This window comes from Antechinus flavipes, chromosome 5, assembly GCF_016432865.1.
Source record: "Antechinus flavipes isolate AdamAnt ecotype Samford, QLD, Australia chromosome 5, AdamAnt_v2, whole genome shotgun sequence".
Lineage (NCBI taxonomy): Eukaryota > Metazoa > Chordata > Mammalia > Dasyuromorphia > Dasyuridae > Antechinus > Antechinus flavipes.
In genome coordinates, this window is record NC_067402.1 from 33,096,095 (window position 1) to 33,111,690 (window position 15,596).

Sequence of the window (15,596 nt, forward strand, 5' to 3'; positions counted from 1 at the left end):
AGGTTCCAAAAAATGAAAGAGAGGAAGGAGAGCTTCCAGGGATGAAGGAAAATCCATGCAAAGGCACCAAATAAGGAAATGGAAATCAGAATGTGGTCATCCACGAGTGTGTTTGTGTGTCTGGAGAAGAAATTCTTCCCGTGTTTGAAGTCACAGAAGTTTATGCTGATAATGGCAATTTGTAATAAACACTAAGGGCTCACCCTGATTAATATTGGGTCCTTCTGTAGCCTTTGGGAAGCATGAGAACTACATATATGTTTACTTGGATTTTATATGTACTCCCACATATATATGGTATTTCTTCATTAAGAATGTAAGCTCTTTGAGGGCAGGAATTGTTTATATCACCAGTGCCCAGAGTACACTCTGCCTGTCACAGATCACTCAGATCAAATTCACTTGCATGTCATGGTCCTCTTTGAGAATAAAAGACAAACAACAACCTCTTCCTACCATGCTTCCTCCCACCCTCCTTCTGTCCCTTCCTTCCTCCTTTCCCTCCTTCCTTCTTTCCCTCCCTTTCTCCCTTCCTCCATCCCCTCTCCCTCCTTCTTTTCCTCCCTCATTTTTCTTCCCTCCTTCCTTCCTTCCCTCCTTCCTTCCTTCCCTCCTTCCTTCCTTCCCTCCTTCCTTCCTTCCTTCCCTCTTTCCTTCCTTCCCTCCCTCCTTCCTTCCTTCCTTCCCTCCTTCCTTCCTTCCTTCCCTCCTTCCTTCCTTCCTTCCCTCCTTCCTTTCTTCCTTCCTTCCTTCTTTTTTTCCCTCCTTCCTACCCTCCTTTCTTCTTTTTCCCTCCCTTCTTCTCTTTCTCTCTCTTTCCCTCTCTCCTTTCCTTGCTCCTTTCCTCCCTCTGTCCACATAGTATATCATATCCTCAACTACAGAGGCTTCTTGATTTTTTCTCTTTTGAACCTCTGAACCCTCCCAAGACATCTTCAGATTTGCTGGCTAGGTGTCTTTCTTAAGGACCATGCCTTAACCAGAACCAATCTGATTTTCATTAATCACCCAAAGGTCCTAGGTCATTGTTTGGGTGCTGATTGAGGATTAGATATAAATAGAAATCATTTCTCTTTTGATCAGAAACCCTGGGGCTCTTCTCCTCCAAGATTCATTCATTCATTTAAATTTTTTTGGACTAGGTGAAAGAGGAGAATCTTTGCCTCAATTGCCATCTAGTCAAAAATGCTTTTTAATTAAAGAACAATTCCTGACAAAGAAACAACTTAAATGTATATACATCTTCAAGTATGGCAATGCTCTGCTACTTTGAGGTGGTACCAGAATTAAGATGCTAGAAAATGGTATCATCGAGTCCTCAAATCTCCTGGCCAAAATTTAGTTCCAATCTCTTTTTCTCCAGATCTTCCTTCCTCTTTTCCTACTTCCCCATGCCTAATAAAAGGGGAAAAGTCATGTATTCCTCCCTCAGATAGAAGCTATGATCTTTAATTAGGTTAATGGGTTACAAATAGGTTAATTAGGTTAATGCCTGTGAATAAGGAAACTGCTTTATAATTGCTACTGTCATTTTTCCAGCCCATGGTAGCAACCTCAGTACAACCGCCTCTGGATGCCAGCCTCCGATGCTTGGTTACATTTGTTTCCCTGGGATAACTTCCACATCAGACAAGCTGAGTCTTTTCTCTCCATGGCAAAGTACTGGCAAAGATGAATTTTCTACCTCCAGAAAGACTTCTTGCTGGTTTTCCCCGGAATAAAAGCAATTTTGAAAAAAAAATATGTTTTGACAAATGAAAGGGGGGGGGAACCACCTCTTAAAATCCAGGGCACTCAAAAGTTTCATTTTCCTATTTTAATTTGCTTTAGTGTTTCTAGGGAATAATAATAGTGTTTTTTTTAAATGCCAAAGGTGGTATTCATCATTCAAAGCCCTCTAATTTCCTCCCATATTGCAAGTAATATAGTAATAGTTCTCCAATGAAATATTACCTAAAATATAACTCAGTCATTTTCTTTACAGTTCAGAGTTATTTGGAAAAGATGTATCATCTTTTCACAAATATTTACTTTGCAAGAATGCTGCAAATAATCTGTGATCAGAGCTCAGTTTCTTCCTTATCCTTATCAAGGTTGGGGGGGGGGAGGGAGAGAAAGAGATAGAGACAGACAGAGACAGAGAGAATGAAAGAAAGGAAGAAGAACAAAAGAGTAGCTGAATAAAAAAGAATGAAGAAAGGGGGAACAAAAGAGAAATGGAATTTTACAAGAGAAAAAGGAATGGAGGAAGGAAGGCAGGAAGGCAAGAAAGAAGGTGGGAGGGAGGGAAGGAAGAAAAGAAAAAAGGAAAGAGAGAAAGAAGGAAAGAAGTAGGGAGGGAGGAAGAGAAGGAGGGAAGGAAGGAAGGAAAGAGGGAGGAAAGGAGGAAGAAAGGAAGGAAGGAAGGGAGAGAGGGAAGGAGGAAAGAGTGAGGGAGGGAAGGAAGAAAGGAGAAAGAGAGGGAGGGATGGAGAGAAGAACATAATGAAGGAAGAAAGGAAAGAAGGAAGGAGGAAAGTCAGGAAGGAAGGAGGAAAGGAGGGGAGGAAGGAAAGAGGGAGAGAAAGAAAGAAGAAAGGAAGGAAGGAAAGAAAGAAGGAATGAAGGAAGGAAGGAGGAAAGGCAGGAAGGAAGGAGGGAAGGAGAGGAGGAAGGAAGGAGAGATGGAAGGAAGAAAGGAAAGAGGGAAGGAAGGAAGGAAGGAAGGAAGGAAGGAAGGAAGGAAGGAAGGAAGGAAGGAAGGAAGGAAAGCATGAGGGAAGGACAGAAGGAAGAAAGGAAGACAGGCAGGAAGGGAAGGAGGGAAGAAAAGAAAAAGAAAAAAAGAAGAAAGAAGGGACGAATAGAATCACAGTACAATTCAATTCTGGATTCTCTACTTTTAAAATGTGTTTCCGCCCTTCTAGGTATTGAAAGGAAAAGAAAAAAAAAAATCAACACCTCAGTATTCAAAGGCTCATTATAAAATGCAGACCCCAAAAAAGGATGCACAGAGAGACCATGGAGACTTTAAAAGATTTATTTATGATGTATTACTGTAATTTTTAATTTAGACATGCAAATTTTTTAATTTGCACTGACTGCTTTGCCTTAATGGTTTTGATTAATACTTGGAGGTAGTGTTTGTGAAAGAGATTTATACTGTGATTCATCTGCAAAATAATCAAATCATTACCAGCTAATGACAAAGCTGTGAAAAATGATATAGATATTGTGTAACTTCCAGCTATGGCAGAGCACGTGGAGGTGCCCGATCCTTCCAGCAAATGTGGCCTTGTGTTAATAACTGCTGGGAAGTTCTCTCTAGGTCCACTCTAATTTGGCAACAAAAAACATTGATCTTAATAAAGCTGTCTGATAAAAGGAGCAGTGATTAACATCCCGGACCCTCCACTCTGCTGCACATGCCAAGCCTTCTTCCCCTTTCTCTTTTCTTCTTTTTTTCCCTAGGAATAAAACCCCCTTGCCTTTCCTGCTTCCCAGCTGCATCTCACCTCAGCCTTTTCTAAGTTTCCCAATGAGAACCACAAATAAAGTTGCCCAATCCAGTGCCCCCCCCACTCTTTCCCCAATCCCTAGCCATCTGGGCAAAGAGGCAGGGAGGCTGTGTTTGAAGAGAAGACAAAACAGCTCAGCCTTGACTTTAGCTGAGTTTTGTTGCACTTGTTGTCTGGTGAGAATTTTTCTGTTGCGGAAGCAGTTTCTCCCAAAGATGTTCAGAGTGGAAGGAAGAGATGGAAATACACAAGAAGCACATGTAGAGTCCAAAAGAAAACTGTGCCTTTTGCCTCCATCTCCCCCAATAAAAGGAAAGAATTAGGCAGCAGCTACTTCTAACAGGTCCCACTGCCATTCCTAGTTGACCAAATGCTATGAAAGTGATCACGAGTAGCTGTGGAACAGAAATGAGCTTAAAAAATGGACTTTGGTAAGTGAAGGAGGATGGGAGAAAATAAATGGATGAATGAATGAAGACGCATTTATTAAATACTTATTATAGTGCAGGTACCATATTAAGTGTTAGAGATACAAATGTGAAATTGAGACAGCTCTTGCTTTCAAAGGCCTTATATTTTTAATAATAAAGATAGCATTGACTATTGACAGGTCAAGAGACCTGGGTTCTAGCCTCATCATTCTATCATGGACTCATTCTATATGATTAGAATCATAAGCATAAGCCTTAAATAAAGCACTTGTCCCATACTAAGTACTTGGGGATACAAGAGTGAAATTGAGACAGTTCTTGCTTTCAAAGGCTTTATATTTTTAATAATAAAGACAGCATTGACTATTGACCATTTAAGAGACCTGGGTTCTAGCCTTATCATTATACCATGGACTCATTCTATGTTATTAGAATCATAAATATAAGCCCTAAATAAAGCTTAATGCTTTGGGCTTGAATTTCCTCATCTATAAACAAGAAGGCCAGGCTAGAAGATCATTATGTTATATTTATTATATACCAGACACACACTTAAGAGTTTTCTTTCTTTCTTTTTTTTTTTAATCTCATATCAGTTGTCACGATTCTTTTTTTCCAGCATATTTGAAGGCAGTATAAAACATTGGTATCAAAATTTGGGCTTACTCCTCCCTTATCAGGTAGGTTGTAGTGAAAATTCCATTCTGGCATGGATCTGACTAAAAGGTTAAGGTCCTTCCCAGCTCTGAGATTCTCTACTTCTTTGATTTTAATCTTGAAGATTCTCTTTTGATCTACTATTCTGCAACTCTCTAACATATTTTGGTCCTCTTTGAGAAGAAAAGACAAGAATCATTTGTATTTCTAAGAATCACTGAACCAGTGAATGAAAAATCTCATTGCCCACACATTTTTCACATATTGGGGTAAAGGCCATCCTTCTTTATCTTACATATGAGGGAACCCTGGCTCTGATGGATAATGTGATATGTTTAAGATCAAATAGTAAGTCAATGAGATTGGAAAGAACCCAGATAGCCTTATTCCTAGATTGATACTTCACCTATTTCTGGGGAAGCTACAATTCCTATATTTTCCAATTATCCTTTCTTTTAAAGGGAGAGAGAGAAATTTGCTTTCAAAATAATCATTATCAAGATTAGCAGGGAACAGATAGAACTAAAAAGATATTTCCTAAAATAAATGCACCTGATTTTCAAAAATCCACTGAAATGGGGAGAGAAACAATAAAAATCACCAAATAATCCCCATGTCATATTACACTCATTCATTTCTATTTTATGTAGATTCTTATGTGTCATTAATAAGGAGGCCAATTTACTGAATTTTATTTTTCTAACCATCATTCATTGAATGAATGAATAAATAAAAAAGTAGTAGGTATTTTCCATGTACAAGGCAGTGGACTGGACACTAGAGATACAAAGACAAAATGAAAACCAGCCCATGCCTTCATTCTATTCTATTACAGGAGTACCCCATCCCTTCCCCTCAAGAAGATCTGGGATAGATTGGTCGGATAACCAAAAGGTGGATAGTCAGAGCAAGAAGAAACAAAGGCAAACCAAAGGCTTTGGATAACCCACAAACTAAATAATTAGTCCCTCAATAATCAAGAATTGGCTGCATCATCACAAAGATTCAGAATTATTGTTATTATCATCATCATCAACAACATGGCAGAAAGCCACTATGCTCTTTCAGTCTCCACAATGGAAAATTACAGCAAGCTGGTGAGAGCTAACATTTCATTGAAGACCAATCTATATTGTCTATTGCAGGGACACCAGACTCTCCCCATTTTCAGTGAGCTGTTTTATAGAATTAAAAAAAAAAAAGGAAGGCGATATTCTAGAAAACACAAACTGTGACTACTTATCATTATTATTTATCACTTATTTGGGTGCCAACTCTGTCCTCGATGCTGAAAGAAAAGAAGGGGGATAAAACCACCACGCAGAGGAAGACAGTCCTTGTTCACAATCTAATTTTGTTTGTCTGTCTACAATGAGCTCGACGTCTTTAATTAGCAGCAACTGCTGTCGACACGAAGTCACAAAAGGGAGATCAAAAATTTCTATCACATTTCTAGACATGAAGACAAATGGGAAGGAAGAGCCATAAGTGTAATTAATTTTCACTACAGCTGGAAAAGGAAAACTTTCAGCCATAGCGCCTTGCAAAGCGTTTATCGGTCAGATCGTGTCAGCAAGCGTGATACGGCCCGGGCCACTGGTTCACGGATACAAGATAGGCTGCGATTTCCAACTGGGCTGGGAAGTTAAAAAAAAAAAAAAAAGATAACTCCCAGCTCTACTTAGATCATTAGAGTAGAATTTATCTGAAGGGCATGGGGTGGGTTGGAGGAAGTTGGTGGGGAGGGGGGGGGAGATGCCCGTGATTCAATTATTTACAGTGCCCAGAAGAAGCAACTTGATTTCTGCTGCTAGGAAGTTCAATGGGAGTCATTATATCAAAGCAGAGTCAGAATCCAAATCATCCAGATTGATCTCAGCTAATGAGGGTTTGGACAGAGAACTATCTTGCACAAATCAAGGTAGAAATAATATAAGTAATAAAGCTGAAGAAAGGAAAGGGAAAGCTATTCTCAGAGGGAAACTTACGGAAGAATAAGTCACAAGGATTTAACTGAATCATTCCCACTAATGCTTGTATAAATAAAGCAGCTAAATACTTGGAAATCAGACCAGTGTTTCCACTCCACCCTCTCACTCTGTTTGACAGTCCCCAGCTTCAGAAGATTGTCTAGGACCAGCTAGAGAGGGGGGGAAGCCCAACATCAGAGGCAGAAAGAAAGAAAGAGACGTTCTTGGATGTCAGTGATTTAGGAAAATGGGCCAGCAAACCTGATGCTCTGTACTCAACCCCTGGAGGACATACTCAGATGGGAAATGTCAGTATCTGAGGAAAACTGATGAAAGATGGGTCATTGTTAATGTTTTACTAGCTCAGCTTGACCTGCAAGGAGACACAAATACTCCGCGTGGGGAGCATTCTGCCATCGTCTGGACCATTTGCGTCCACCCTCCCAAGGACTGGCTAAGTTTTCCAATTCCATATCAAAGATTCAGTCCAACAATGGACACTCTGGGTGAAATAAAAGATATAGGCCGTAATCCCTATGAGTTTTGTTGTTGCTGCTGCTGTTTTTGTTGAAAAGTTTAAATAATCTCTAACCTCTGCCTCTAACAAAAAGGTAAAAATGGAAGATGCTCTTGATTCTTGAAAACTATGAGGGAAAGTGGGGAAAAGTATCCACAAAATACTTTTACTTGTCCTGAATGAATAATGAATGGTCCAGTGAGTCTCTAGCTGTTCCTGACTCTGAAGCCTAAAAGCAAGCCACAGCTTAGATTTCATTGCCTACTTTATGTAATGCAAAAAATAAATAAATAAATAAATGAGGTTTGCCTTTCTTTTATTCTTCTAACATTGATATTTTATCACAACATCCTAAATTTATAGCTCAAAGTGACCGTAGAAGTCAAGTAGTCCCACTCCAACTTAAATGGCACAGTAGATAGAAAGTGCTAGGCTTGGGTCGGGAAAATTCATCTTCTAAGTTCACATCCAGCCCCTGACATTTCCTAGATGTGTGACTCTTGATTCTGTTTGCCTCCATTTCCTCAACTGTAAAATGAGCTAGAGAAGGAAATGGCGAATCACTCCAATATCTCTGCCAAGAAACGCCAGATGGGATCATGAAGAGGTGGACATAACTGAAGAATGATTAAATAACAAAAATCCAATTCTATAGATTGAAAAAAATTAAACCTGAAGGAAGTTAAATGACTAGCCCAAGTTCACGCTGGTAGTAGATACCAGAGAAGCAGGATTTGAAACCAGACCATCTTGCTTTTCTACTTTTTGCTTATTTTGTGTTTTGGTACCACACCCATTCTGCAAAAGAGCATAGTGAAAAGGCAGTCTTAAAGGTCATCTACGTCAATCCCCTCATTTTAGAGATAAAGGTACTGAGGCTGAGAGAGTCATCCAGCTAATAAGTTACCAGAGGTGGGATTCACTTCACTGACCCCAGGTTTCAGCTCCATCCACAATCCCATGAGTGCCTTAGGAAAGACCTTCCTTGGTAAAGCTGAAAGTCCAATAAAAGAATCAGGAGATATCATTGTTGGCTTTGGTGCTGAGTTCTACTTTAAGCTCCAAGTGAATCTAACCAATTCTCCTTTTTCTTTTATTTTTCTATTTTCTGTCCCTGCTCGCGGCATTTCTGTGTTGTCCGATGACTTTTTTTTCTTTTTCTTCTGGCTCTATTTGCCTTCTGTTTCCCTCCTCCTATTTTCACCCACCTGTTCACCTTGGAGTTCTTCCCACCCTGGACACCCAGTCCCATGCATAAAACACACAATCAGTCAACATGTACTAAGAGCCTTCTATGTGCCAATCACCTTGGTAAATACTGCGCTGGACTTTTCTGGTAATTCTGGTCTCAGGACATCCAAACACATCTTGTCATTGTCCCCATATGTCATGTGAGGCTAAATTAGCACACAGGTAAGTGTGATCTCCAATTCCCCTTCCCCGAAATGCCCGCCATCACTGCCCACCATCCTCCAGGCCTTTCTTGTTTCCATTCTCCATTCCCTTTAACTCCATACTCCTTTAACCCTTTGTCTGTATAAAGAAATCCTCTCAAAAGAGATTGGAATTGGTGTCTTCATCTCTTCCCAGGTCCTTTTCTAAGAGCTACCAACTCAATTCTCTCCCCAAGCCGTCTAAATTTTATCTCTGGTGGCTGCATTTCTACCCAGGGACATGTGGCCCATGAATTAAGACCCCCCTTCTTTTTCCTAGGGTTGGAGAGCTAGCCCTCCAAGGTATAACAGTCTCTAATCCTACCTAATTTTTTAGAAGCCATTTTTCTATATTCTACATTGTGTAAAATTCCCTCCTTTTTCCTCCTCCCAGAGATTTCAGCTCAGGAAACTGAGACCTCCAGAGGGAACTTCTCTAAGATTACACAAGAAATGTGTTAGAGATGGGATTTGAACTAAGGCCCTCCGGCTTCAGCTTACTCTTTCTGGTTTTTTCTTCTTCTAAAGAGCAATTAGAGGGGTCTGGAACCAGAGAGCTCTGTGGGTCTGGTGAGATAAAACATTTAAGAGGTGAGTTTCATGTTGGGTGGGACCCTCTACCCTGCTCCTGACATGAAATGTTCTCACCCTGCAGAAAACCATTTAACCTTTCTGCTTTCTCCCTGTACAAAAAGTGTTAATTAAACTTCCTTACCTCACAGGGAAGTTGTGAGGATTAATTCATGTTTATAAAGCACTTGGTGAGGCTCCCGATGAAAGGTGCTATTAAGGCATTCTTCAGGCCTGGGTGCTGCCTTTCCCTCCCTCCTACATGAGTCATTAAAAGTGCCGGAGGGTGAAGGAAAGGGGGAGGGCAGAGGGGAGGGAAAGGGGAGAGAGAGTGTAGGGAGTAAACTGGACTGAGATTAGGCTCCATGTGTGGAGTGGGGGTAGAACTAGGGGCCAGTCCTGGGGAGTTTTTTAAGGCACAGACATAGAAAGTTAAGGGGGGGAGAGAATGAAAGACTAAAAGGCATAAGGAGAGCCCCCAAACACCCCCCCAAAAAAAAAACCTTCTATACTTGCATTTTTTGACTGCAGTCCAGGGGCGAGCAGCAGAAACTCCTTCCAACCCAACCATTGGACCATCTACTCTTCTCTGACTCATCCTCTTGAGAAAGAGAATGAGGATGGAATCTGTCCTTACACACACTGGCTGGAGTCCTTGGCGCCCATTCCAGTTCAAACTCTTTGCCTCCAGCCCTTCCAGGAAAAGAAGCTTTTCCACATTGCAGATGTTGGGAGATCTATGAATCCAACTCCATCTCAATTTCTCTCAGCGGGGTAGAGGGATGATGAACACACATATACATAAAAACAAACACCTAATGACAATTAACATTCACACAGTGCTTTCTGATTTGCAAATGATTTCTCATTTGAACCTCAAAACAGTTCTATAAGGCAAATATAATTAAACCTTACTTTGGCCGAAAAGTTAACTGACTTGCCCAGGGTCACACAGTTAATAATATTTAAAGCAGGATTTAAACTCAACTCTTGCTGATTGTATACCAGATAATCTATTGTGCACATCTGAGGACCTAAGGCCTGAGCTTCTAATTCACTGAGCCACTGAGAGGTTATTTTAATCTGACATAAAGGGTTGGAGACCTTTGCCATGTCAGTAGAAATGATAGATGGGGGGGCCTCTTCCTAATCTGATGGCTAGGCTCCCTGCTCCCTGTTCCCTATCCTAAATCACCTTCCACTCAGGCATCAAATCACTTTCTAAAGCCCAAATGTGATTGTGTTATCATCTGTCAATAAACTTCTATAGCTTTGTATATAGCTCCAGGTTCCAACAGAAAATTTGCTGGTGGGCTTTTTAAGGAGTTCCTTCCTTCTTGGCTTTTCTCATCTCACTCCCATATATTCTCTGGTCCAATAGCATGGCCTCCTTGCTGTGTCTCTCACAAGATACTCCAGACATTTTCATTGACTGTCCTCCATGCCTGGAACTCTACTGTACTCCCTTCTGCCACCCGGCCTCCCTGACTTCTCTCAAGTCTCAATTAAAGTCCCATTATCTCTGAGATTTTCCCAGAACTCCTTCATCTTAATACTTTTCCTCTGAAATTATATCCTATTTATTCTAGATGGATAGATAGCTAAATAGACAGGTGGAAGGAGGGAGGAAGAGGGGGGGGAGAGAGAGAGAGAGAAAGAGAGAGAGAGAGAGAGAGAGAGAGAGAGAAAGAGAGAGAGAGAGAGAGAGAGAGAGAGAGAGAGAGAGAGAGAGAGAGAGAGAGAGAGAGAGAGAGGTATTAGGTAGGTAGACAGATAATGGATAGACAGACTGACAGACCGACAGATGACAGATAGATAGATAGATAGATAGATAGATAGATAGATGATAGATAGAACATAGATGTTTATATGGCATCTCCCCCATTAGACTGTGAGTTCCTTGAGAGCATAAACTATATTTTATATTTTGTTGCATCCTCAGGGTTTAGCACACAGTAGGTGCTTGATAAATGCTTTTCCACTTAACTCCAGCTCTATCCCACCCTTCTCCATCTTTCCTCCCCTCTCTATTCATACCCCTATTCCCTACTCCCAGATTCTAATGTTTTCTTGAAGCTAACCAAAGCTTCTAAGACATATCTGGACAGAATTTGAAAAAAAGGGGAAAGAGTGTTTATCACCCAGCTTCAAAGACAGAAACTGCTGGCCATGTGGCAGAAGAACCATGTTGCCTTCTAAGGTGAGGTAGGGGAAGAAGTGAGAAGGTTGTGGGGTACAAGTGAGTGGTGGGGAGTTTCTAGAGCCAGAGCTAAGTTGTCTCAGGTAGGAGGAACCCCTAGATTTAGTCAGAACTCTTCCTCAATACAAAGAATGAGTGTTTCAGGTAGTTGTTCTCTTCTCTGAATGAAACATTCTGTGAATGAAATTCAGTTGCTTTAACTCAACTGGAATAAATAATTGAATCAAATGAGTGAAATAGCCTATTTTAAGTTCTATGTACAAAGGACCACTTTAAGTGCTTGGATTTAGGAAACAGGGTAAAAACAGGAAAGTGGAGATAGCTAAGGAAATCATGATCTAATGAAGGACATAGCACATATAGGAAATCTCAGCTGCAGGGCAAAGGAAAAGAGCCCATGGTCTTAAAGGTACAACAGCAAAGCAGATAGTGATGCTCTCTCATTTCTACTGATTAAAATAGTTTCCATTTCTCATGCTGAGCTGGGATCGAAGACTTCTTCAGGAAGAGGAATACGAGAGAAGTCACACATTTGCCTGAATCATCTTGTTGGGTCACAAAAAGATATAGGATATGAAGCAATTTAGGTGTTGATTAGTCCAAAGCATGTGGTCCTTCCAGTCTCCCTCTGGAAGAATACTACATGTCCTTGAGAAAGCAATAGGTGATATCTACAAAAAGAGCTGAGAGGGTCAGGAAAGCAGCAGGAGAGGACTGATATTCAACACTTAAACAGTGATGGTCTCCTCTGCAGAGTAGAAAATACAGGTGGAGATTCAAGCAGATGATGAGGACGTCAGGAAGCAGTAGAACGGTCAACTTCCCCAGCCTCAATGGCAATCGACGTAGGGTGCAGCTGAGCAACATCCCCTGGAAAATGTCAAGGATTTCCACAGCCAGAGGATATCATATTATAGGAGGAGCCCCCAGTTTTAGTCAGAATTCTTTAAAACAAAGAAAATTTTTAGGTAGTTGTTCTCTTTCTCTACCCTACCCTCCCATCCCCTGCTAACAAGCACATGAGTTGGTAAGAAATTATATTCCACATGTGTAGGAGGCAGAGTCTGAGAATTTTTCTGGATTTTCCTCAGTTGTTTACTTTGCCATTTTGTCACAATTAAATACTTTAGTGATTTCTGGTTCTTTTCTATTCTCTTGAAGCATACTCTACAGGCCAAGCCAAAATATTAACCTATACACTGAACTTCAGGCATAGTGGGGATTCCAGATTCATGAGGAAGACCAATACTGAAATAGCTAAGTATTTCTTTGCTAGAATTGCAATGGATTCAAGAGACCCTCAGGTCCAAATCACTTGCCTCATGTGCCCAAGGTCACATAGCTAATCGGTTTCAGTCAGGATTTTAATCTGAAGGCACCCACATCTTTCCCTCCCTTCTACCTCCTCAACACAATTATAAGCCCATTACTGTAGCATCTCATTAGGAAGTCACCCATGCCCAAACCATTCCCCATTTCTTGCCTCATCATAACATCCTTTCCTATAATCATGAGTTTGTTTGTTAGTTTTCTATAAATACAGAACCTGGACAGTTCTATTTCAGCGCCATTCCAAGAAATTGAATTTCTTCCATTTGAATTGTCTTAGGAAGATTCTGAAGATCACCTGGGGGGATAAGATGAATACAGAATTTTAGAATGCCTTCTCAATAATTGCTTACCCAATCTTCTATTTCTTCATGATTTTGTTCTGTATTTGGTCTCGAGAGATGGGAACGGATTCAATATTCCACAGATCTTGGGAATATTCAGAAAACACTGTTGACACAGAACATGGTGATATGCAATAGAATAAAGATTCTCTTTGCTCTCAGGTGACCTGAGTTTGAATGCTGACTCTGCAAATTCCTATCTGTGTGATCTTAAGCGGGTCACCTAATTCATGTGACTCAGTTTTCTTCTAATAGGCAATAGATGAATGATAGGAAAAAAAAACACTAATTAGTCACTAATATCTTTTCCAGGTTTAAATCTGTAAGCCTACTTGTGAATCTGGCTGAATGCTTTTTTTTTTCCTTAACATTTCAAAATTATAGCCATATGCTAAAAATAGTAACTTATTAGCTAGGGAGGGAATGACCTGAAGGGATGATGAAGCATACCTCTCAGTCATCCCTTCTCTCAGAACCACAGAGATGAAATAGCAGTTGCTTACTGGGACAGAGCATGAAACTTGGAATCAGGAAGAACTGATTTCAAACCTTGTCTCCTACTTAAAAGCTGTCCTATCTTTCTCTCAGCCTTGGTTTTCTCAACTGCAAAATGGGATAATATTATCTACCTCATAGCGTTTTTTATTAAACACTATGTCCCAGGTACTTTGCTAAATCCCAAGGATGCAAAAAAAAAAAAAAGAGGCAGAAATAGACTTAACTCTCATGAGGCTCCTATATAAGGCACTTTACAAGCCTTAAAGACACGTTATATGCTAATTTTTATTATTATTTGAACATCATCTCTGTTACTAATATTATGGACTCTCATCCATAAAAGTATTAGACTAGACAGTCATTCCACCTTTTAGGGACTCAGTTTCCCCAAATATAAAATGAAGATTTTGGATTACATCTTTCAATCCCCTTCCCCATCTAGTTACATCATTTGGTTCTGCAACACACAAAAGCATCTCAATGGCCTTGGCCTTTCCTAGGCAAGGACCAGTCACTACATATGCTCAACATTTCTTTCCAACTGCAGCATCCCTGATAACACCTTTCCCAAAAGAAAAAGAAGCCTCTGAAAGACAATTAAAATGATATAGATTAAATAAAAATCCTTCCACTCTGTTTTCCAAGCTCACTAAGCCTGTGTCTCTTTAATAGAACTGCCAAAAAACATTTAATTTTTTCATATAAAAACACCTCGAAAATTGAACAAATTTCATCAAATGTTTAAATGCCATAAATGATTCCAATCTAATAAAACATTAAGAGTGTCTCTGCATCTCATATGTGGTAGGATCCTATTAAATGGCAAGACTAGAGCTGGCTTTTTTAATCCTTTCGCACGAAATCGCCAATTCCAGTTCCTTTGGGGACATTTGCACAAGTGCCTTTTTTTTTAAATGAAGCAACCAGCTTCTTAAAATAAAGTTGGCTGGGGTTGCAGCTCCTTTTGGGACTGAGAGGAATCAGCCGACCAGATATTAAAGCCAACACAGTCGTTTGTTGCTATCGGGTCTGGTGGCGTCTGAAGAATGAGAGCGTAGAAATGCACAGAGGTCAAAGGCAGATTTGAACCAGAAAGGATTGGAGTACCAGGGGTCCGTTCAGCTTGCCTATTCTCCAGCCCAATTCTGCCTGCCCTCATGGAGGTTACATGAGGATGATCCATCCCTAAAGAATTATAAAATAATACAAGTGCATTCGTGTAAATAAAGGATTATTTATATCAGGCAAGATCTTCACCACCTGGAAGCAATAATGTAGTGTCCAAACTGAATTATAAATTGTAAGTTAAAAAAAAATTCTACAGGCCCAAAATGAGGTTCAAGCATAAAGGGAGGGCAGTTGACATTTTTACCTGTAATTGGAAGGAAAAGCATAGATTAGCAGATGAGAAACCCCACCATCTACATGGGAAAGAAGTGATGAGAACTAACTTTGTCTTTCCTGAGGAGACCAAGCCCACATTAGGCAATCTTGAAAGATCAGTTAGGGTTCCCAGAAGTCACCCCAATAGTGTGTCCTTAAGTCCCCCAGAAGGAAGGGCCATGAATAGGACTGTGGGAACCTTGGGTAATTAACTCAAAACCAGACCAGGCTCACCTGATTTCAAGTTTCATTATGAAGCTTGGGTATTTTAGGGCCTAACTCCCAATTCACTCAGATATCAGCAGTTCACCTTGTCATTTGTGTTTGGTGTGATGAGAAGATGGGAGAGACCCTCCTGTCTTCTGTAACTACTGATATCACATGCAACCACATCCTTACGCTAAGGCTAGTCATCTAGCCTTCTCTATCACTTTTATTTTCTTAAAGATGGTTAACAAAACAAGGGTGGGGTGTGTGTGTGTGTGTGTGTGTGTGTGTGTGTGTGTGTGTGTGTGTGTGTGTGTTTAAGGGAAACTGAGTTCTTCGGGGGGCCAGCATATAGGGCCGTGAGTCTTGTTCCCTGGAATCTATTCCAGGTTTCAGATCTACCTGGCCCTCTGAGGTTGGGAAAGCCCCTTCTATTTCTACCTTTATCTCCCTATCTGCACCTACCATCATTAACCTCAGAGGGACTTTATGAGTATTGGTTAAACTCTGAAGAATTTGATTTCTTCTGTATGAGTTCTCCCTCCAAATAGAAATCAATT